The sequence below is a fragment of the Gymnoscopelus microlampas genome, assembly GCF_963454915.1.
Source record: "Gymnoscopelus microlampas genome assembly, chromosome: 16".
Classification (NCBI taxonomy): domain Eukaryota; kingdom Metazoa; phylum Chordata; class Actinopteri; order Myctophiformes; family Myctophidae; genus Gymnoscopelus; species Gymnoscopelus microlampas.
In genome coordinates this window covers 19,682,446-19,706,911 of record NC_139953.1, presented here as the reverse complement: position 1 = coordinate 19,706,911, position 24,466 = coordinate 19,682,446, and positions in this window count along the sequence as shown.

The window sequence follows — 24,466 nt, the reverse complement described above, 5'->3', positions numbered from 1 at the left end:
AGCTGTGAAACACGTGGGTTGATGTAATGGCTTCGCATGTTGAGTAGAAGTGCGGCTAAGTTCAAGCTATCAGCGAAGCCATCGACGTGGCAGACCTGCCTCTCCATCTTTCTCTCTCAACCCATATATGCACCTCACTCTCTCTCTCTCTTTTTCTCTCTCCCCAGCTACAGTTCTGTCTTTCAACCCATATCTCCATCTCTCTCCTGTTCCACTCCCTACTAAGCAGCCATCAATAGTCAGTGAGGCCATCAGAGCCCACGCTCTGCCTGCCTCTAACTGCAGCGTCTGTGTGTGTGTGTGTGTGTGTGTGTGTGTGTGTGTGTGTGTGTGTGTGTGTGTGTGTGTGTGTGTGTGTGTTTGTGTGTGTGTGTGTGTATGGACGCACGTGTGCCGGCATGCGTGTGTGTAGGTAGGTATATGCGTTCATGTTGGAGTGCTCTTGTGTGTAGAACCCTTTAATTGGAGTCCGGCGTGGAGACTGGAGCACTAATGAACAGGAGCCGTCACAGTTCCATTCCCACTCTTCTGCACAGCTCTACCCTGTCAGTCTTGGAGAAAGGATTAGCTCAGCCAGCTCTAACCGGGCTCTCCTCTCTCCCCGCACACCCTGCATGCTGCCTGGGGAGAACCAGCTCCTCTCTCCCAACAACCCCTCCATGCTGCCTGGGAGAACCTAGCAGCTCCTCTCTCCCCCCACTGCCTGCATGCTGCCTGGGGAGAACCAGCTCCTCTCTCCCAACAACCCCTCCATGCTGCCTGGGAGAACCAGCTCCTCTCTCCCCCCACTGCCTGCATGCTGCCTGGGGAGAACCAGCTCCTCTATCCCCCCAACTGTCAGCATGCTGCCTGGGAGAACCAGCTCCTCTCTCCCCCCACTGCCTGCATGCTGCCTGGGAGAACCAGCTCCTCTATCCCCCCCACTGTCGGCATGCTGCCTGGGAGAACCAGCTCCTCTCTCCCCCCACTGCCTGCATGCTGCCTGGGGAGAACCAGCTCCTCTATCCCCCCACTGCCTGCATGCTGCCTGGGGAGAACCAGACGGAAGGTCAGCTCACATTCCGTCTGTCAGTCCGTGTTTCTGCCTTTTGGCAGGGGAGGGCCATTTGGAATCCTGTGCCCCATGACTGAGCAGAATCCTGAGTGTTAATTTAACGCTGTACTAATGTAACCAAAATATATTTGCACGCTGTCATCTTTAAATCTTGGCGTCTTTGAGGGGCTAAGTCTGGCCCCTGTTTTTACTTTAGAAAGGATTAAAAAACTGAATCTAGGCCAAAAGCAAGATAAAGTGATTCTCTACCAAAACATGATATGCTGAATATTATGCCACTGCATTCTAGTGATACCATGTTGTGCTGGACAGGAGTCTAATAAACTGGATGATACAGAATACGGCCTTTTGTGCAAGCGATGAATAATTGTATGTACTGTATACATGGATCAGCGCTCAGCAGTGGCCTAGACCAACACAATATAGGACTGACTCAGAGACACCATGACCCAATGGAAAATGTGGACTCCAAACATGATTTTGAGACTCAAGGCTCTTGCTCAGTGTAGACTGATGCTACACAACAGAACACTCACTCAAGACAGAGCCAGCTGGCCTGATCGCCTCCCACCTAATGAACTCTTCAGCTGCCGCATTAAGCACGAGCGCTCAATATGAATATGCAGCGTTACTGTAGCAGCGGGCTTTTGTCCATACTGCCATGTTTTATTTAATGATCCCCAGGCTTGGCTTGATTTGCATATGCTTGTTACAGAAGCACATGCCGCACGCAAATGCACAAGGACGTTTTGATTCCATTTTCTTTCCGCCTAGCTTACCCGCGCAAGCAAGAAAGTCCATGACTCAATTTTTCCACAGAAAGGGGCTTTTTCTTAATTTGCCTCAGGATGTAAGTTCTGCGCCTAAGTGTATGCTTGCGTGCGTACCTATGTGTTAGAGCTCAAATGATGCAACATCTTTGGTCCAGAAAAAGAAAAAGAAAACCACAATTACATTTCGATTAAGTATATTTAGGCTTCAGTATATGAAAAGAACATTTAACTTTAATTCTACAATGAACAAGCAAACAGGTAAACATAATACACATAAACTTCCCTTTCAAAAAAATATAAAAAAGGGTCAATTTACAGGATGTGTTGTGAGCCTGTAGACCTGCTATTTTGTAAAAAAAAATAAAAAAATAAAAAATATAAAAATATATATAAACAGGGGTGCACATAACTGGTGCGCAGGTGCGCATGCGCACCCAAAATAAAAAATGCGCACCACATCAGGCAACGCGAGGCGCTTTTGCGCACCAACAGCTGGGACAGGAATTTCCAAGCTTTTATTTTTTAGCAAAACTAAAAAATAAAAGCCTGGAGATCGAGGCTAGGAATTTACTTCCTGAAGCCACACTCACACAATCACTCTAAAGCACCCGTCGGCCCCATGTACAGCCATTAGGCGGAGGGGTAGAGATATGACTCGCGTCGCCTCGCATTGCCTCGCTGCTTGCACGCAGCCAGCAGCGGCTGTTGGAGGCACTCGTCACCGATGATGAACGCACCGTAATGGTGCAAAATATGCCGTGAACGTCCCAATCTGGCGGATAAAATCAGCGCAGCAGCACAGGGCACCAACCTTGTGGGCTTTATCTAACAGCGTGAGAAAAAAAACGGCGAAAATCGGCGGAGTTTAGAAGCAGATCGTCCTTTTTTTCTCGCCCCCCCCCCCCCCCCCCCGTTGACAAAACTGTCCGGTGGGCACCGTGCTGAACCCCCCCCCCCGTTGACAAAACTGTCCGGGCTGAACCCCCCCCCCCCCCCCCCCCGTTGACAAAACGGGACGGGCGCCATGCGCACCAAGTCACATGTCCAGGTGCTCTTCTGCGTACCAGACCTAAAAAGTTATGTGCACCCCTGTATATAAAAAATATTAAAAATTGGGACATCAGCAGCATAATTGCCGATACCGATGTTGTATCAGTCCGGCTCTACTAGAGTGTGTGTGTGTGTGTGTGTGTGTGTGTGTGTGTGTGTGTGTGTGTGTATGCTTGCAGTGAGAGACTTTCTGAGGTGTACCGTTTGAAGTGGAGAGTGCTCACAAGGGGGGATGCTGCAGCTACCATCTGAGGGAACTCTCTGAAGAGAGAACACAGTACAGTAGTGCTGATGCCGTGTCTTTCTCCAGCAACAACCAGAGAATTCCAAGCGGGTGCAAAGCAGCAGGATACGAAACAACATTAAAGGCCGCAAAAACTTGCACCCAGCCAGAAGGGATCTTTGATTGCACCCCCAACACGCCAAAACATTTAAAAACAGACAAAAGTTGTAGCTTTTGCTTTTTCTCTCCACCCCACCCCTTCCTGACCCGTGCATTTTTTTTTCCGTGAATGGCATGTGTGAAAAAAGCCCCACACACAGCACTTATTAGCCCCCCGAGAGGGCAGAAAAATGTGTCCCACTTTGATGATATTGAGGGCCTGGAGGACTGACAGAGGGGTCAGCTATGAGCGTGTCACAGACATCAGAGGCTCTTAGCGCTGTGGTGAGATGTCAGCACAGCTAGCGTCCGCATTCTGTGATGAGGCCTGGATGGACACACACACAGGCCCAACATGACGTGGCAAGCAACAGGGGGGGGTGGGAGTTATGTGGTGGGATTGATGGGTGATTCAGCCCTGCGGGAAGGATGGCGCAAGGGAGGCTGGGACACAGAAATGGAAAGAGAGAGGAAAGGAAGGCAGTAAAGAGCAATACACAGAACATACCGTATGCAAGGACAATTATGAAGAAGGAACGGAAGCGTTCTATGCCTGGCATGTATTGATGCACATGGAAGGCAAACTACAGCCGGAAGTTTGATTGAAGTCAATGGGAACCGGATGGACAAGCGTATGATTAAACAATATGTTTTAACAATTGCGACCTTTGTAAAATAATTGGTTCGAGGTAAATAAAAGAAGACATATTTAGGGATGGAGCTCGAAAACCGGGTCCATTATATACCCAGGCATGAATTTATCGAGACCCGGTTTTCGATAAGCTTTAGGCTTGTCGAGCTTGTTATCGAGTGTAGCGGCCCATGACGTCATGTCTAAACTATCAAAACAAGAGGCGATCAAGAAATAAATCTAATCACCCACGCTGGCACAAACATGTTGGTCTAAAAGTGTATTGATAGCTGCAAGTTGTGCCAAACAGCGCTGCCCGTCCCTCAGTCTATCGTTGCCGAAAATGGCAGATCTACAAGCTCACAACGTGGTGCGAACAGACGCAGTGTGAGCTTGGAGATCGGCCATGTTTGGTGCGTGACACCGTCGTACGATGAAGTATACATTGCGCTTTTAAAGTGACAGTACACACATTAACCGTTTCTTCAATATTATTTTCCAAAAGTAAAAAGGTCACTTGCCTTCTGTCTGTTAGAAAAGTACTGTATTTGAAGGCCCTAGTAAAATGTAGTGCAAGTGATATATTTTGGTTAAAACAAAGAAAAAAGAATAGAAAAAATAACTATGCATTTTTTGTTTATAAAAAGTTGAAGAGACATGGAGATTTTATAGTAATTATTACAGTACTATTCATAATATAAAGCCATTTGACACTTATTGCACATTATATGAATGGTTGTTTTAATGATAGGCAAAAATATTTTTTACTTTTGTCATCTTCATTTAATTTTAGATAGTGGTCAGCCACAAACTCACTGTTACAGCTGGCCAATAAAAAAAGATACCGGTTCTGTTCAGAATTTTTCGCCTCACGTCTTTTTTCTTAATAATAGAAAAAGATCGATAGTGGGCTCGATAAAAGCTCGGTTCGATAAGCAGCCTCGATAAGGTGCTCATTATCAATAAAAATTAACAAGCTCCATCCCTAGACATATTACAAATAACTCTTGTTATATAATATACATTATATCATTTTATTGTGGTATCTGAAGCATTGGTTCTCAAAGTGGAGTCCGGAGACCCCCAGGGGTCCTTGGGGAGGTTCCTGGGGGTAACCAGCTAAAAATATATACAGCATCACAATTATTTTAACAACTTTATCCATGTTTTATACTTTGCTATTCAAACATAGCAGATCTACAAGCTCTCAGTGCGTGACTTTGTGTCGTGCTGCGAGCTTGCAGATCTGCTATTTCTATTCATTGTTTTATTATCAATAAGATCAATCAATTAGATCCATTTATTTTACATAAATCTTCTCTTATGGGGGTCCCTGGCACAAAACAGTTTTAGATAGGGGGTCTGCGGCCAAATACATATCAATTCGGGGGTCCTAAACATGAAAAAGTTTGAGAACCACTGATCTAAAGAGCACAGATTAACTTTCTGAATGGCCAGCATGGCCTGTCATTGCAAGAATTGGTTGACAGGCTGTCACTCTTTAACAATAACAATATATAGTGCAAATAGATAAACAAGACAGCAGGAAACAATGTGTGATATGTCTTTTTTTATTTCCCTGAACAGATTACCATACAAAGGTTGCAATCTGTCAGTGTTTATTTATAAGCTTGTGCGGTCGGCTCTCATTCACTTCAATGCAATCCATGGAACGTTCGCCTCCAGTTTGCCTCCCAGTACGATGAATCTCTGCCAGCTGGAATTGCCGAAGAAAGTGACATAGATGTCTTTTCCTTCTTTACATGGCCTTGACGGTATGCAGTAAGAAAAACAAAGAGAATGGGTAAGAGAGTAGAGGAGAGGAGTAAAGGGAACACAAGGACATAGTTCATGCAGTTCAGTACACCACAGCAGTGAAAGGTGGGAGGGGTGGGTGTGTATCGATAAAAAACAAAGCGCAGTGTGCTATATGAAAAGGGCAAATTAATGAAAACGTGTGCTGCTTCTGAGAGCCTCTGAACAGCTTAGGCAAGCATGCGCTAATAATGACCAATAATACCAGCATGACGACAAAGGTGTGAGTATTATACGTGCGTCAATATTCATTCATGCAGTCACTATTAATGATGCAACACAGGCCATGGGTGGAATGTGAAATAGCTTCTGTCCTCAGCAAACCCTCCTCAGAATAAGAGATGGAAGTGAAGCATAGTGTGTGTGTGTGTGTGTGTGTGTGTGTGTGTGTGTGTGTGTGTGTGTGTGTGTGTGTGTGTGTGTGTGTGTGTGTGTGTGTGTGTGTGTGTGTGTGTGTGTGTGTGTAAAGTGCAGGGGGTCCAGAGAGACCAGAGGGTAGGTAAGGTTGGGGGAGGGGTGGGTATATCGGGTGGGTGTTTGTTGGGCTGTAGCACTGGCGTAACAGGTGTGGCTCTGACTGGGCAGCCATCTGGACAGCCAGTGGGAATGCGTGACTTACAGAGAGAGAGAGAGATCTGGCTGCCACCTCGCGCACATGCACGGTAGAGCGTGCACACACACACACACACACACACACACACACACACACACACACACACACACACACACACACACACACACACACACACACACACACACACACACACACACACACACACACACACACACACACACACACACACACACACACACACACACACACACGGACACCTGAGCTCGAGGCCTCTCTAGGTATGAGATAGAGAGAGAGCAAAGGAAATAATCTCTATGTAAGAGATAATCAACGACGAGCCGTGCAGTTACCAAAGGTGTGGTTATCTTAAAACGTTGCACACCCTGCGGCCAATCAGTGTTCAGCGTGGCCATGGCATGACACAAGATAAGTGTATGCGTATGGTATGGTCATTTGACATACAGTGTCTGTGTCAGCCGATATGAAATGTCCGTGTACAAAGGTCACAGGAAACAACTCATTAAGTAGGAATGAATAGAGTCCAATGAGACTTGGGTTGAGAGAGAGAGAGAGGAAGTGTCAATGAATTAAACAGTGAAATGAGAGAGGGGGTAGACATTTCGAGAGAGATACTGTAACAACGGGTGTGTGTTACAGTACCGTACATTGCCTTGACAAGGGAGTTTCTGTTTCAACACGTTCATATACAATGCTACTAGGCTGTCTTAGAACGGTTGGCTGACCTAAGCCAATTGCGTTCACAGAACTCCAGAGAACGTCATCCCACCCTGAGAGAGAAGCAAGCCTTGCACGGGCAACACACTACAGCTTAATGAAAAAGGTTCAGTCCGATCTCTTCCCTCGCCCTAGCAGCCCTGCCTCTTGATCTAGACGCTGGCGGTGGAACAGAAGTTGGGGCTAACCGGGGCCAAGCCTGTTCAGGGAAGGTCTGACTCAGCCAGAGTTTATTGCCCCTCGCCATGTGCCCTACATATTAGGTCACTCACATTCACACACACACACACACACACACACACGTTGGCCACCTATCCCCTCTCCTTGCCCTCGGTATATGGGGTTTGCATGGTGGATCTGTGCTAGCTAGCTGCATTACGTCCAGGCAGCCAAGCGTAGACAAGGTGTCCGACACATGGCAGTAAAGCAGGCAGCCTGCTCTGCACTGCCATAGATATAGAGCAACAAATCTATACCAACCACTCACAGAAGAAGGTGGGGTAAAAATAAATAGGCTAAATAGTCCTTTTCTTCCCGCTACGAGCCTATATGACCAGTTGTTTTGATCATTTTGATCCATTACACGGAATAGCTGAGACGGGATGTCAGGCGTCACGTGGGAATGAAAAAGTATTTTTTTTAAGGGGAGCGGGGGGGGGGCGGTTGGAGTGTCAGGAAGCGTAAAAACAAACAGAGAGGCAGTCTTTTCTAAGGGGGAGATGAGAAGAGATAAGACACATCAGAGGAAGAGTCTGCTTTATCAGTACAGCCATCCTGGAAGAATCTAGAAGAAGAAGTGAAACCCCCCCTCTCCCAAGAGAGGGATGGAGAGAGAGAGAGAGAGAGAGAGAGAGAGAGAGTGAGAGAGAGTGAGTATGATGTGTAGAGCTGTGAGATATACTAGGTGTTATACAGATATATCAATGTTCTTATTTCTGACTGCGCCTGACACACACACACACACACACACACACACACACACACACACACACACACACACACACACACACACACACACACACACACACACACACACACACACACACACACACACACACACACACACACACACACACACACACACACACACACAGATATATAGAAACTGCCAACTACTGAGTTTATGCTGGATTGATTCAGATTGTTTCCTCTCCATGTTGAGCTCAAAGGGATCCGACAGCAACACAAAAGCATTGCAAGAATACTAAAATACTAAAACAAATACATACTTCAAAGAACTGCGTTTCTCAACAAAGACCCCAAAGTGGGCCGCAACAAGCCGATTCAGGATTCAAGCCAATAACGAGATTCAAAATAGCCAGTCAAGTCTTTAATGGCCAATTAAGTGCCTGCCTTAAAAGTGAAAAGTAGTTGAGAACCAATGTTTTATAGGAACTCATCCCAGCGAGAGAGAAATATGAGGGAAAATTGGACGGAGGGTTAATTTGCTCCACTTTAATAATGATCTTTAACCTCAGTGAATGAGGAGAATGAGGAGAATGTGGGATTCAATAGTGGGAAACTAGAGTCTTTGTTTAAATTAATGGTTCAATTATCAGGCAGCTAATGGACTCGTAAATATAATGGGTTAATAACTCAACCAGCAAGATCAATCATTTGATTGTCATTTTCCATGGCTAGAAGAGAGCTCCAATGTGAGAGAGTGTGTGTGTGTGTGTGTGTGTGTGTGTGTGTGTGTGTGTGTGTGTGTGTGTGTGTGTGTGTGTGTGTGTGAGACTGTGAGTCATGTGGTTGCGTGTCATTTTGCAAGTGGAAAGCAGAGAAGAGTGTTTATCCATGAAATAGGTTGACCATTTGACCTCCATTTTCCAGCCTTCCATGGTAAGCTGACCAAGTGTCAGCCCTCAGCCACACATATCAGAGGACCGGGTTGCAGAACCACTCGGTGGGCCTGATAATTGGCAGCCTTGTACATGATGTTCACCGAGCCTCTGTTAAAGGCTTACAAACGGCAGGTCTAAAACCAGGAAGATTTGGCTCAGTCTCTGCAGCCAGCCGGGCCATGGGGGAGAAACCGAGCTTTTTGTACCCTGAGATGTGCCTCAAGCTATATGTCTAACACACACACGTTTGGAATCATTTGGGAGTGTGTGTGTGTGTGTGTGTGCGTGTGTGCGCGCGTGCGTGTGTGTGTGTATACTTGGCAAGGTAGAAGGAGAGCCAGCAGCCTTCTAGGAGGGAGCATGGGTCCAACTTCCACCACTGCTGTGGACGAGGGCATGTATGTCACATGCTACAGCTGCCTCACGTGTGTTGCCCAACTTGCCCACAAGAGAGGAATCCAAGTAGCCTACAGCAGTGCTGTTTAAAGCCTGGCCTGGGACCTGAAGGTCGGTCACAAGAAAATGAAAATGGCTCCTGAAAGTTATTCAGGAGAAATAGAACTCAGAAGAACTACCATCATCGTTTTGTTGGCAACTTGGCAAATATGTCCTGTCCTGGCCTGGCCTGTCCTGGCACAGTCAGTTGGTTCGAAAATAGTGCAGCGGACAATAGAAAAACCATTCACATTGTTCTCCAGAAGTTACCGATCAAATCTTTCTAAAGGGCCACTTGAAAATCCAAGGTGGTGGCCACCAAATTGGAAATTTGCATTTTGATCACATGACTCCAGAAAGAATGTGTACCGATTTGCGTGAGTTTTGGACAAAATCTGTAGGAGTATTAGCAACAAGTAGCACAGACAAACCGACAGGCAGGGCCCAGGGCAAAAACATAATCTCCGCCTCCCGGCCGATTAAAAATAAATAAATAAATGTTTTTTTATATATTAAAAACAATAGCTAAAACAGCAGATCTACCAGCGCACACTATTATTCGTACAACAATTTATTTAGGGCTTAAGTGGTTAAATTAGTCTGGAAACCTGCCTGCAAAACAAATCACTTTTGGTGAACAGAAAAAGATCATTGCAAAATGTTAGCACCCCCATAAAAGTGTGAAACTAGCCACTCTCTTGCAGAATAAACCAACTGTGGGACATTGCCAAGGAGTTACGAGATGTGTGTGTATGTGTGACCAATGCCTTGTGACTCTGTAAATGTTTGAAAGGCGCCTTGGAATGGTGTGGTCATCGTTTTCAGAGGGCCTGAAATTCTTTTTACACGCTTTACCCACTTGTTTGCTTGTGAAGCCCAGAAATGCCTAACGGCAGGAATCCTCCATGGAGATCGTTCATGTTTGAGCTACACACACACACACACACACACACACACACACACACACACACACACACACACACACACACACACACACACACACACACACACACACACACACACACACACACACACACACACACACACACACACACACACACACACACACACACACACACACACACAGTGCCCACCCACACATCACTGCTATTTCTTTTTCATTGTGTATTTAAATTACCACGCATATTAGAGGAGTACTGCCAAGGCCACACTTTATTCTTCCTCCTAATCTCTTGTGCATACAGGGTCAGACCCTGTCCCCCTATGCCCTCCCCCCTGTCCCTTCTCTTCTCTCTCTCTCTCTCCCTCTCCCCTCTGCCAGCTGCACAGGGCTGAGGCGTGCTGCGGGGCTGCGGCTTCCTTGTCCTTTTTACCCCTCACCCTCCAGGGACCCCCTGCAGTACTGAACTCTCCATTTTTCCTCCAGACGTGGAGGGGTAGAGGACAGTGTGCTATGTAATGTTCCTCCAACATGCCTCCCTCAGCAGTATTTATCTCCAAACCCCACCTGCTAGACCTATTAGCCAACTATCCACACAGCCAGTTCCACTCGCTAGCCGGCTAGCTAGCTGGATGCTAGCTCCTAATGTAATAAGTAGGCCCAGCAAGGCAAACAAATGCCACCCCCCCATTGCTGTTGAAGCAACAGGGGGGGGGGGTGTCAGTGAAGGTCAGGACAATGTCTTCAGAGAGGGCCGGCGGATTGAGGTCATAAGAAACTTTCCTTTTTAAGTGAAGGTTATGGCGAGTCCAGGCTTTTGTGGCTTATACACAGGGTACTGGAACATCCGAGGCTAGCTGCCGGGGTCCTGGCAGACAGAGGTGTTCACTTACAGGGTGTTGTGAATCCAGTGCGGAGGCCTAGTGGGCACGAAGGCGGGCTCGCTGCCCACGTTCCTAATCCTAGTTAAGACAACCCCGGCAGGCGGGCAGACACAGAGGAGCTTGGTCCATAGTGTTAGTGGAATTAAAGCAAAGCCTCTTCTCTGTTGTTATGCTAATCCACAAGACAATGATTATCTGCAGGGGCAACGTTGCCACGGTGATAAACATGGCTCAAAAGTGCCTCAATTAGGGGCAGCGATTTTACCGGACGAAAGCGGAGAAACTGAGGCGGAGGGCAGCAGCACCGTGGCCGAACGAGAGGCCGGCGTCAATGCGTTTGTTGCTTCCGACTGACTGGACCGGGTCAGCTTTCTAATGGAGATCTAAAGTTCACAGAGGAAGTAGGCCTGTCACAATTATTAATCAATCGCCTAATCGCAATTAATTATTTGAGATCATCACAATTATTTTGCATAATCGCCATCAAATGTTGTTGCCATCGGGGCACATTGCGCTGCAACAACTTTACCAAGTGCACCGTCGTTTCAGGTGGGCAGGTGGCATCTGTATTCTTTTTAAACACCCAGAGATGGAGGAGGACCATGACACTGGATTAATCGAAAATAATCCCTCATTTGCTCCACAAATCTAAAAGAGGAAGCGAAGGCCCCGTCGCATTAAGGCGGCTCGTGGAATTGATGTGTTCCGACCACTCTTTTTAATATTCTTTTGTCATCGGATCAAAGAAAAGTGCGAACTGAGCAGGAGGAGGCTGTTTTTCTTCATCAACTTTTTTTTTTGCTTTGGCTGTTATTCAGCCAGATCTCCCGCACCCACCCCCACCATGCTGGGTCATTTCAAATCTCAGTAATGTGGCTGACAAGGACACTTCGATGGCAGCGGCAGCAATGCCAGCAGCTCTGAGCCACCAACGTTGTTGGCATAACATCTCACTAGTCCTGAGTACCATCATCTTACCATCCCTTCCCTCTGTCTCTACAAGGAACTGTTCATCCACCTTTAAGACATGGCTAACCACTCTCTCTCTCTCTCCCTGTATCTCAGTGTCTCAGCATAGCAGTACTTTGACTGTCGTGTAGTCTCATTTAGGGGCCAGTCAAATCTGACTGGTATTCAAGATTAGTATTTATCTCATACAAGTACACAACAGTAACATTCTTTGGTTTTGATTAATCAACACCGTAGCAGCAACAAGTAGTATGGTAAATAATTAGCTATGTATGTACAGTACATTGATCATAGCACACTTTAAGGTGCTTTGAAGGTGCTAATTCTAAATATATATACAGTATGTATGTACTGTATGTACAAAGTTACCCACAGTACATATTATGTATGTTGCATGTTGCTGTCCTACACCCAAGCTTAAAGGACCATACCGGTTATCTGGCATGTTTAGCCCTTTGAATAAGACTCACATACCAACCATTTTCCAAAGCGTACTGTGGTTTGCCATTGGATTCAATCATTTCAGTACAATATGAAAATCAACTTGCAGAGACTTGAAACCTGCTTGAGATGGGTAATCCAACACGCTAAATATCATTGTAGTTATTATAGATCCAGATGCTGGCCATTAGGATCATAGTGACAATGTCCCAATGTCTGCCAAAAAAATCACTAGAGAATTGATTTAAAAACAAAACCTCCATGACTTGTACGCAATGAAGTCGAGCAGAAAGAAAAGAAACACACTTTGTCAAATGAAAAAGAGCACGGACTCATCAGAGAGAGAGAGAGAGAGAGAGAGAGAGAGAGAGAGAGAGAGAGAGAGAGAGAGACAGACAGAGACAGAGAGAGAGAGAGAGAGAGAGCGCAAGAGGCAGACAGAGAAAAAGAGAAAGGGGGCGGCTTTGCAATTTTGTCTTTCCTGGGACCTCGAAGCCCGAAGTAAACTCATCAAAGGAAAGCATTGCTTCTGTACTACTGCCACCCCCCCCCCCCCCCCCCCATCTCCCAGAACTCTAAAAAACTTGCACTCAATCTCTTCCTCTCGCTCCTCTCCCTCTTATCACTCTCTCTCTCTTTGTCAGTATGTCTTGGCTGAAGGGGCTGAAAGCTTGGGCCTATATTGGACAATTCACACAGCTCCTCCCCAGATATGGCTGGCTAAGCTGGAGATATGTCTGACTGATGCCTCAGAGACACCAGAAAACACTTTAGCCTCCAGTGTATCAGGTACCCGCTCTGCGCTGAGAGCAGATTATGTCCAGAAGAAGAATGGTTTAAGTGGTGACACCGTAATGGGTAGGGGGGCAGACTGAAGTCGGCCTACACTTCCCTTCCGTGCCATAGAATGGTCGTAATACACTAGTGTGTCTTTTCCTACCGTTGCCTTTTTCAAGATTTCAAGAATTCTATTTCATTAGTAGGGTTTTCTAGTAAAAGAAAGACAAATTGGAAAATGTATTTTCTGTTTACTAAAGAGCTGGAGAGATGGGGAGACCCCTGTTACTGTACAAACACCCTATGGCAGAATATAGAGCTATTTAACACTCATTTAAAGAAAAACATCACTTACACTTCCTTTAATATTAGTAAATGGGTGAAAATCTAATGAAATGAAAACAATACAAAACCCCAGGTGAAAATGCAATTATAATAATACCAAGGCCAGGGTGAGAATTAGATTTTGAAACCGTGAACGAGTTGGTATACCTAGGATATTTAAATGATCAAATCAATCAATCAATAGAATGATGATGGCATAGAAGTAGATGAAAACTATTACCTTGACTGGCCATACAAAAATGCATATTACATTTTAAATAAATGATCAACACAGTGGAATAATAAAAACAAATATTCAGCTACTAAGTTTGTCCTAATCTCTAACATTAGAGAATGTTGTACAACATTCTTTTTTCCCCCCAAAATGTTCTTTGCCCATTTGAGTTCCTTACAAAGCCCACCTGTGAAACCTACAGGACAGACCCCTGCACCCTGCCCACAGAACAATATGCTAAACATCAAATTACAGTATGAAATAATGCAATATCTATATTGCGAAGGCTGCAATAGGGGCTTCTGAAATTCATTGTAAAATTCACACAATAAACAAGTGAATTAGTGAGAACGAGAAGTATACAGACCTCTCTCAAGCCCATACTGTAAATACCATCTAATATGAGGACATCAGTGAAAAGCCAAATAAGAAATGTTCCTTCATGAGATATACTTCAAAGCTAATTTCAAACACAAATATTTCATCCTTTACACACACACAAAAAGAGCTCCTCCTGAGCCTCTCAGTCTTCAACGTCCAAGTCAATGAGGAGCATATTTTACATTATCAATTATTAGTCAAAGATGGAGAAATTATTTATCACTAGACCATACCCGTAGGGGGATATGAGCACCCAAGCCCCGGTGAAGGGCGCAGGCGAAAGTACAGACCTTGCTGCTTGTTTCTCGCGCGAAACCTGGCAACGTCATCTAGGATAGGATAATTCCTTTTAACAGGTCGTTCATGAAAGTCCTTGCGGTCTTGTTTCCAATGAGAACCTGTGAGCAATTAGGGGTTAAGAGTCTTGCTCATGGACACATTTCATCGACACATATGCTGGCCTGGAATCGAACCTGGGGCAACCAGGGCCTCTGGCTCTCTAGGTGGGCTCACTAACCACTCAGCTATGGCCGCCCCAATCTCCCATTGTTTGACACATAATGCACACAGTTTAGCGCGCGCGCGCGCACACACACACACACACACACACACACACACACACACACACACACACACACACATACACACACACACACACACACAACGGAGATGCGACGCAGACACACAGGCACACACACACCATGCAGACCGCAACACGGCAACAGTGTGTCGCGAGCGAGCGCGCGCACCAAACACTCACGGCAACAGTGTGTCGCGTGCCCCAAGACACCACCAAGACACCACCGCCACAGAGGTTAGTCAAATTATAGGAGGATAGGAGGATGCCATGATGTAACGCCTTTGGAGTTACATCATGGCAAGGTAACTACACAACCCAAACCTCTACCAAAGTGTTCTCGCTCTTTAAGGCCCAAGAGATCGGTTCAACCCTTCCCGAGCAGATTTGGATTTTGCGTAGTTCAAAAGTCAAATAAAGAAATAAATTCCAAGCTTTAATCTGGATTAAATGTCCAAAATGGATAGCTCAAAACAAAAACATAGGATTGGGATCAGTTTGATCCAAAACAAATCAGCATTACCTTGATCCCACTGGAGGGCTGGATTTACAGTGGATTACCAGAGCAAAATGCATTATACAATGGTTGATCAAGTTTGTTTTAGTCATTTTCATTTATCTTTTACACATTTGCAGTGTATAGGCTACTTGCCTGCCTCTCAGAACAGTGCACTCAACTAAATAATGAGTTTGTGATCATATAATGATCTCAATAAACATTATGTCGATATGAAATATAAGTTTGATTAATCAAATACAAGTTCATCATCTGTGATCAACCTATCAAAAGTAAATGTGGACAATAGTATTTTGCATTGCATGATCACTCAAATGGTATGAAAATACAGCTGAGACTTACTGTAGATAGGTTTATTAAATTATGGTTCCAATATGATTTTAATCAAGTGTTGTGTATTTGGAAAATATTATTCATTGTTATATCCTTAAGAAATTGCACTAAATTGTCTGTCTCCCTTATGCTGTTCTTCATATGCACTAGATTTAGATAGGTAGGATTAAAGCACTGATATTCGGGATGTGGTCATCTTGAAAAGTTTGAATCTGGATCAGAGTGATCCTATCCTGAATTCCTTTGAAATACAGGGAGTCAGGGACAAAATGTGTTTGGATTGTCTGATCCTCGATCCCAAAATATAAGATTTCAAAGTCTGATCTGATCAGATAGGTATTAAAAGTTTTCAGCTCCTGGGCCTGCTGATTTAAAACTACTAAGACAGGTTTTGTGCACTCAGTGTAGCCTATGTGCTTCTGTACATTAGGGTGCGTGATGGCAGATCTGATGGTGTATTCACAGCGCACCGTCTTGCCTGCAGTCTTGATTGCTATCCCGCTGTATACCAGAGCATCATGCTGGGCCAGGTGACAGGACTCCTGCGGAGGAAATCCAATCAGGCCAATCCTCCCCAATCTCTTACAATCCTCTCAGCCGTTGCCACTAACTATCACCAACAGTCACCACACACACATACACCAAAATAAGCCCGTATTTGGTCGAACTCTTCGATAGATGCAGAGATGGACGTGCCTGGGCTTTAACTTTCTGTGAACTCTTACAGTAGGTGCAGCAGAGTGGCCCTGTGGGCAGCAGACAGAGATCAACACTCTGAAAGCCGTCCCGCTTTGTGAGCGCTGCTCTGCTGCTAACCCTCTGATCAGAATGCAAGAGTGCAAATATACCCCTGGGGGGGGGGTGTCAATAGTGAATCACAAAACAAACAAAACAAACAAACAAACCAAAAAAAAAAATCACACACACACACTCCCAGTGAGGCGGACTAAATCCTACCCCCCAGGAAGTGGGACTGGCACCAGGACGACTCAAGCGGCGTCCTGCCAGACAGAGGCATAATGGACGTCTTTCATCGGGGTCCAGCTTGCTCTCCGGGAACCTGGGTTTGAACCCTTGCCAGCCCCAACCGTGGGGTCGCCTGCTAGGCTTGCTCAGCGACGGCACCTGGATAAGGTATCTCCAGGTAAAAGAAAGACATTCAATGTTGTTCAGGTGCCTCAGTAGGACCGTGGTGAGTCCTGGGAGTCTGGGCTGCCCCTCTTGAAAAATAACAACATACACGAACACCAATGCAGAGACAGGCCTGTCTTACCAAAGTAACTATTCCATTCTGCTAAGAGTGACTTCACACAGTGCTCTGTGTGTGTGTGTGTGTGTGTGTGTGTGTGTGTGTGTGTGTGTGTGTGTGTGTGTGTGTGTGTGTGTGTGTGTGTGTATACCCCTATGTATTCTGGCAAAGAGTTGATTTGGGCCATTGTCACTATGATCCTAATGGCCAGCATCTGGGTCTGTGTTTTTTTTTCTTTGGAGGGGGGGGGGGGGGGGGGGGGGGGGGGGTCGGACTGCTTGTGCCTCTAGCCGCACGGCACAGCTGTCCCAATTACCACCTCTCGCTGTGTCCTCCTTCCCCTCCCAATCCATCTGCCTCCTCTCCTCTCCGTCCCCCTCCGTCCCATGACTGCAGTGGAACCACTAGTTGGGATAGAAAGGGGGGCAAGTATACTGTACTTCCAGGAGGCCCGAGCAGGAAGGGGGATTGGTGTGACTAGGGTTATCAGAGGGGTGAGGTGACATTGTGCTAAGTTAGCATGCATCAGGATGGAGTAAAATAATGTCAGGCAGCTCTTCTTGGCGGCCTCTCTTTATTTCTCTCTCTCCCTCTCTACTCAGGGGCGAGGCTGCTTCATTCGCGATGAGCACCTGGATACCTGGAGGCTGTTGACGGTGGGGTCAGGGATGGGCTGCTGGAGCCGTTTTGTGTTGTTGGCCAGCCCGCAGTGAGTCCCCCCCAGCAGGTTCTGACAAGCCAAACACTATCAAGTGTGTCATGCGCCATGTGCATGCAGTTCACCATGAGGACGGACAAGGCACTGCACTCTTTCAGCAGACACACACACACACACACACACACACACACACACACACACACACACACACACACACACACACACACACACACACACACACACACACACACACACACACACACACACACACACACACACACACACGCGTTATCTTTCGAAAAGGACAAAGAAAATAGGGAAGCATAGACTTAAAGCATTGACATGAGGATTGGCTAGATCCTCTATTTCTGGACAGTTCCTTAGAAATGAGCAGCAGTGTCGTAAGACCTATTTCCCGGCTGCAACGGCTATAAACCCCCTGAGATACTGCAAAAGCTAGGGCACATACTGTACTGTATATGCACACTCACAAACATGCACGCACACACACACACACACACACACACACACACACACACACACACACACACACACACACACACACACACACACACACACACACACACACACACACACACACACACACACACACACACACACACACACACACACACTGTTTGATGCTAGCTTACTGCAGGTCGGGCAGGCTCCCTGCAAAGACCAACAGAGCATGGGCAGCGGTCTCCGAGAGGAAGGGCAGTCCAGGTTAGTCACCCTAACTATACCATCAGGATACAAGACACACCCGACGGCACCATCCTTTCACCCTCTCCACCCCGCTTTCTCACAACCTATTGCCCACGCAAGACCGCTGTGGCCATAAGACTCTCTATGGTCCAGCCACAGCCCACAGTGTGGCTATCTGGGCCAGCTCCTATTGTATGTTTACAATAGCCGTCCCTCCTTTCTCCACTCTGTCCTTAGACATTCAGTCGAGTAAGACAGGTAGACAGGTAGACAGGCAGCCAGACATTTAGAGGGGGAGACAGCCGGGCAGGCCTGCTGGGGCCCCATTCTCTTTCAGCTGCTGGAGAATGCTATCAGCCTGGATCAGACCAGCCTGCTCAAGCTGTGCTTCTCTAGTCTCGCCGCCCGGCCTGCTTTTCGCCATGGAAACCTGCCCCACACACTCGGCGTGTGATTGGCTCGTGCGATCACTAGACAGACTTTCTGTCTTACAATACAGATAATAATGGCCCTCCAGGAGGATAAGAACACGGGGAATCAGTGATGGCGGTAAGGCCTCTTCTCCTACGGATTCTGTCCTTTAGAACGGCTGTATTCTGCATGGCTGCACTCTGCAAAGCTGGCTGGGAAAAGCTAGAGCATGCACAGGAGCACATGACGTGCAGTCAGCCTGTCAAGCTCCCCAGTACCAACCTGAGGCCGGGAAACATCACAAGGCTTCTCCGCCGATGGATCGAACATCAGAAAATGTTGATGATCCTTTCCCCATTTTCCTTGCTGGTGTCTTTAAAAGCCCAAGAGCGTGGAGTACAGCGAAGGGACAGCAAATGCCAGCCCCACATCAAAAATGCCAGACAAATGCCAGCACAGGACATGCAGAGATTGTTAATTGACCCACCTAGATAAATCATCCTCTTTCTTGCTTTTATATACAGACTGTTTAATTCACACGTGCATATATCTGCAAGCATTTACCATGAATAGCCATACACCATTTGCCGTTCGGTGTTTTCAAAGCAGGGACGGCAAAGCTTATTCTCTACAGCTTTCATTTATATTGTCAACTAAAACTAGGAAGCAGACTTAGTCTGCACAGAGATTAACAATACCAACACAACAATGCTTGCAGCTGAGCCTTCCCCTTTTGGCGGTAGCATTGTCACAGTAGCTAGCTGAAAGCAATTCTCTCTCCATCTTTCTCCCTCTCTTGCTCTCGCCACGTTCATCTCCCTCTGCTTCACGGTTCTTTGTGTCTAAGGCGAGGCCCATGGACTGGGAATGCGTCTTCAAAATGTAATGTATTGTTTGTTTCCTCCATATTTCTATTCCGGCTTCTCCTCTCATCTGTCTTCATAGACAAAAATGGATGCATGTGGGACAGCAGAGGGGTGTGAACAGCGAATGTGTGTTGCACACGCTGGGACCAATATCAAACATTATACATAATATTATTGTACCATTGAGCCAATACACTGCGATGCTTGAAATTAGAATGCCTCTTCGTGCAAAGAGACACAGTCGATGTGTTGAGGTGGCAGGCTGGTGTGGCAGAGTGAAGACAAAATGAAAAACAAATTTGGCTGCTATTTGAACTCACAATCTGCTAGCCACTAGTGGCTTGCTAAAACAAATTAGAGGCAGTGGTGGCCACGTGACATTTTTGCCAAATGTTAAAAACAAATAGAAACTATGAAATGAGTCACCAATCCCTTCTTGCTCACTGCACCGCATCTAACCTCATTGGAAGAGCACCGCTAATATGTTTAATGAACTCGTTAGTTTAAAATGAAGACAGACAGTAGCATGAAGCATGCATGAGAGGGCGGAAGCACAAAGAGCAGAGAGAGACGGAGCAGAAGCAGAATTTATCAGCAGCTTAATAAATGAATTAAGCAACGTGAATTTTATTTCTTTGTAAATGATTCTGCTATTTGGTTGAATCACAGAGGGTGATTTGCTACATGTCATCTGCCACTCTCCACAGCAAGTGATTCAAGAACTGCAGACAAAAGAACGATGTAAACATTCTGTTCAATTCAATACCAACTCTTCAATAAGTATGTTCCTGTACATTGCACTACTGCATACATTTGTAAGGTTTGATACATTTATAGACATACACATTAGCTGGTCATAAAGCAGGAGTCATTCATTTCTATGTGACTTGTCATAATCAACAATGGCTCTACTTCAAATGGACCTCTAATTGAAGCAACACAAGGTAAGCAACACTGGAGTCCAGCAGGGACGTGCATTACCATCTCACTGTCACCACAATATATGGCTGTTTACTTATTCATGGAGAATTAAGGCTACTAACTCAATCAATCTGCTTCCAGTTACCAAGCCTCACTTTATTAGATAACATTAATGAATGCATTAGTTGTCCAAGTGTCGAGTTTCTCTCTAGCCATTGGGCGCACTCCAAATGGCTGTGCATCGTATTGTCTGGAAATGGTACATGTAATACTCCTTTGAACAACATAGGGCAGCAATGTTTCGTCACACAACATTTGGTGATATGAAAAAACTATCAAAGTTGTGGATCACTGTGCTGAAAATGCCTTCAGATGTGAGACTTGTTATTCAGTTGACGTGAGTGAACTGAATAACATTCACAAATCCATATCACATCCATAATTAAAATCTATTTCATGATGAAGCAACACAACATTACCCTCCTTATCCTGTGCTGAATATTGAGGAAGAGGTGGGCTTTGACTAAACTGTTACATCATAGATGAGACAGACAGACAACGCTAACTGGAGTCTGACTGTTTACCAAGATCATTCCTGACAATACCACGTCATCCCTGAGCTAAGAGTTTCAAAGAATAGCACCGCAGATAATCATATGTCATAAGCTATACTCAAGAGATCCGGACATTACCAGCAAAGCATGCGTTAATTTCACCATAGTTGGCCCCAGTGGGGCTCAGACACCAGTCCAAATAGTGTTAACCCCATGATCTTTTCTATTTAACGTTTCTCTAGACACAGGACCGCAATACATTAGTGTGTGTTTTCATCACTGCCACATATCTGCTTGGTAAAGTGTTTTGTAAATTGATAAATAGCCTTCCATCCATGTGTATTTTGAGAGAGAGAGAGAGAGAGAGAGAGAGAGAGAGAGAGAGAGAGAGAGAGAGAGAGAGAGAGAGAGAGAGATGGAGAGGGACGAGAGAGATGGGGGGAGAGAGAGAGATGGGGAGAGAGAGAGGGAGAGAGGGAGAGAGCATTGTAGAACAGACATTTGGCTTGTAGAGCAGACAGCAGGCTCTGACCTCCAGGGTCTTGTGTCCTGGGGACTTTGTAGGCTTAAGGTAACAGACAAAGCCAGGACTACTTGTCACAAACGCGGAGCAGTCCTTGTTATGACTTATGATATATAATCTTATATCAAAAGCTCATTTATTACACAGTAACTACAGCACCAAACACAAACACCTACACATGGGGACTATGGTGATGGGAGAGCAGGGTATATATACAGACAGTGAGGAGAGGCTGAGCGTCTTTGTCCATTTCGGCATAAACGACAGTGGCTCACAATTGTCACATAGCCATGATGTACAGTGTGTTTCACTGTGTCTGTGAGGGAAGGTCCTGTCATTTTCGTTTTCGTTTACGTTTACAGGTCAGAACAACCCACATTATGTGCATTACAACACATAATACATATTCTGATGTGGACACGAAAGCTAGGCTTTTAGCCTAGCTTTCGTGTCACATCACATCAGAATATTCTGTTTATTATGTGTTGCAATGCACATAGGCTATATTATGCCTTGGCTACGTGAACGCTTCTAGCATTATTGATAGCCTGGCTTAGCTAGAAGAAGCCAGCAAAATGAGCGAGCAGAATAGATTTAAGGATGATGTGGTCTCAGTGTTTGGTCTGGAGAGAGGAGCAGTGCTGGGGTCTGTTTCCCACCACCATCATCACAGCCTGAGCCATTCTTTATATGTGATACATTGTAACCTAAAGTGAATTGTTTTGAACGTCCCCGCTGTTCTTCTTCAACAACACGGAGCTACAAGGCGACGCACAGGGCGATCCGATTTGTTTACAATGCGTGGAAAGACATTCCCTCCTAATATCCTTTTTAAAAGCAGATCAGATCTGGTCAAAGCGCCCGTTATAACGGGACCAACATTCCTCCCCAAGACAAGACCGCTATCCGCTATTTCGCCACCGTTGATCTCAGCAGCAGCAGCGACGCTGCAGTCAACAGGCCGGGGGATGGACTAGAATAACATGGACTCAGCCTCAGAGAAACCATGCCTCCATCGTTTATCGCCATGCAAGAGAGGGAGAGAGAGAGAGAGAGGGGTGAGATTAAAGAACATACCTCGGCATTCATGACACATCGGGTCTTCAGCTCGATCCGACGAAGTGGAGCTTCAGTCAGTCTGACGCAGCGATGTGTTGATATAAAGATCGGGCTGTATAAATGCGGCGGCGGAAACAGGAACTGGAGGAGCTGTAGTCCCTGAATACGGTTGTCGCGGCTCTAGCTCTACTCGGCTCTGCTCGGCTGCCAGTGTAGTGTGTGTGTGGCTCCGATCTGTGTGTATGTGTGTGTGGCTCCTCTGAAGGAAGGAGAGGAGAGCCAGTTCACAGGAGAGGAGGAGTGGAGGCTGCAGTGCGCACACCAGTGTCAGACTGGCTGTACTGCAGTCAGTCGCTCTATGATAGACGGGCCCTAATCTCTGTGGCACCGGTGAATTGTAGTGGTGTAAAGTAACTAAGTAGTAAGTACATTTACTCAAGTACTGTACTTTAGTACAACATTTAGTTATTTCTACTTCACTGGAGTATTTCCAATTTTCAATACTTTTACTCCTACTCCACTACATCTCAGAGGCAAATATTGTACTTTTACTCCACTATAATCATTTGAAAACTTTAGTTACTAGTTACTTTGTAGATTTTGATTATTATTACTTATTAAAACATACATTAACAAAACCAATTCAGCCATATATACATTTCGGCCATTTGAAAATAGCCAATACAAGCTTGTAGAGTTTGTAGATCTGCAATCTTCCAAATATTTCTATATATTTTATACATTTGAAAACTTGTGAAATGGGACATTCTGCATAATGAGTACATTCTACTTTTGGTACTTCAAGTACATTTTGATAGCCATACTTTTGTACTTTTACTTAAGTCAATTCCGGACTTTTACTTGTAACAGAGTATGTCTACATTGCAATATTGGTACTTTTACTTCAGTAAAAAATGTGAGTACGTTTTCTGCCTTGGCTCTAGACTCTAGTCTCTAGAGAGTGCCACCACATAGGTTTGGGACAGTGGTTCTTTTCGGGGAAGTCACACGCGTCTGCTTTGCTCCTGCCCACTTAGGAACGTCCCTGACCCCTCTCCCTCCCTGTGTGTTTACAGCGTGCACTTTTATGACATGTCATACTTTTAATACCCGGATATTTATTAAGTGTAAAATTAAACAAGGCAAGCAAAAGCTCATCCACTTAGACCATTGAGGGGCTATACTATACCTGACTGGACAGGGTTTCTGGCAAGGCATCTGTCATGCAGCTATAAATCCCTGCCATAAATGCTGGACACATACACGCTCAGCAATCTGCTGGTGGAGAGCAGTCTGTTCAGTACTCCCTCCTTTGGCTCAAATTGGGGTTGGTGTTAATACATTAATGCTTCTTCCCTCATGTAGGCATACTAGCCATGTCAACTGGTCAAATATGTGATGTGTAGGCTATGTTTTTTGTAAACTTCAGTAGGCCTATGACTGACGTCATGTCCAGTACTGGACATAACCAGTGGTGGGAGAAGTAGTTAGAAATAGGATACTCAAGTACAGTACATACTTGAGCAAAAAGTATACTTACTTTCCAACATGGATAGCTTACTTTTGAAGTGGTTTATGCTGGACCTATCAACATCTTCTAAATAACATTAATTAACATGAGGAACACATGCCACATGACGTGGAATAAAACACAGAACAATAATATAACAAAGATACCCTGGATGAACTTGCCCTGCTGGCTCGCTTTATTGCAGAGCAAGGGGTTCACATCGTTTTTAGAGCATCTAGGTGTGCAATGCATTGTCAGCTTTTCACATTAGATGCTGTTGGAAATTGAATTATGTACAGAAATGTTAATAATAAATAATGAAATGGCACAGTTTTACCGTTGTAGCTAAAGTATGCATACATTCACAAGTGTGTC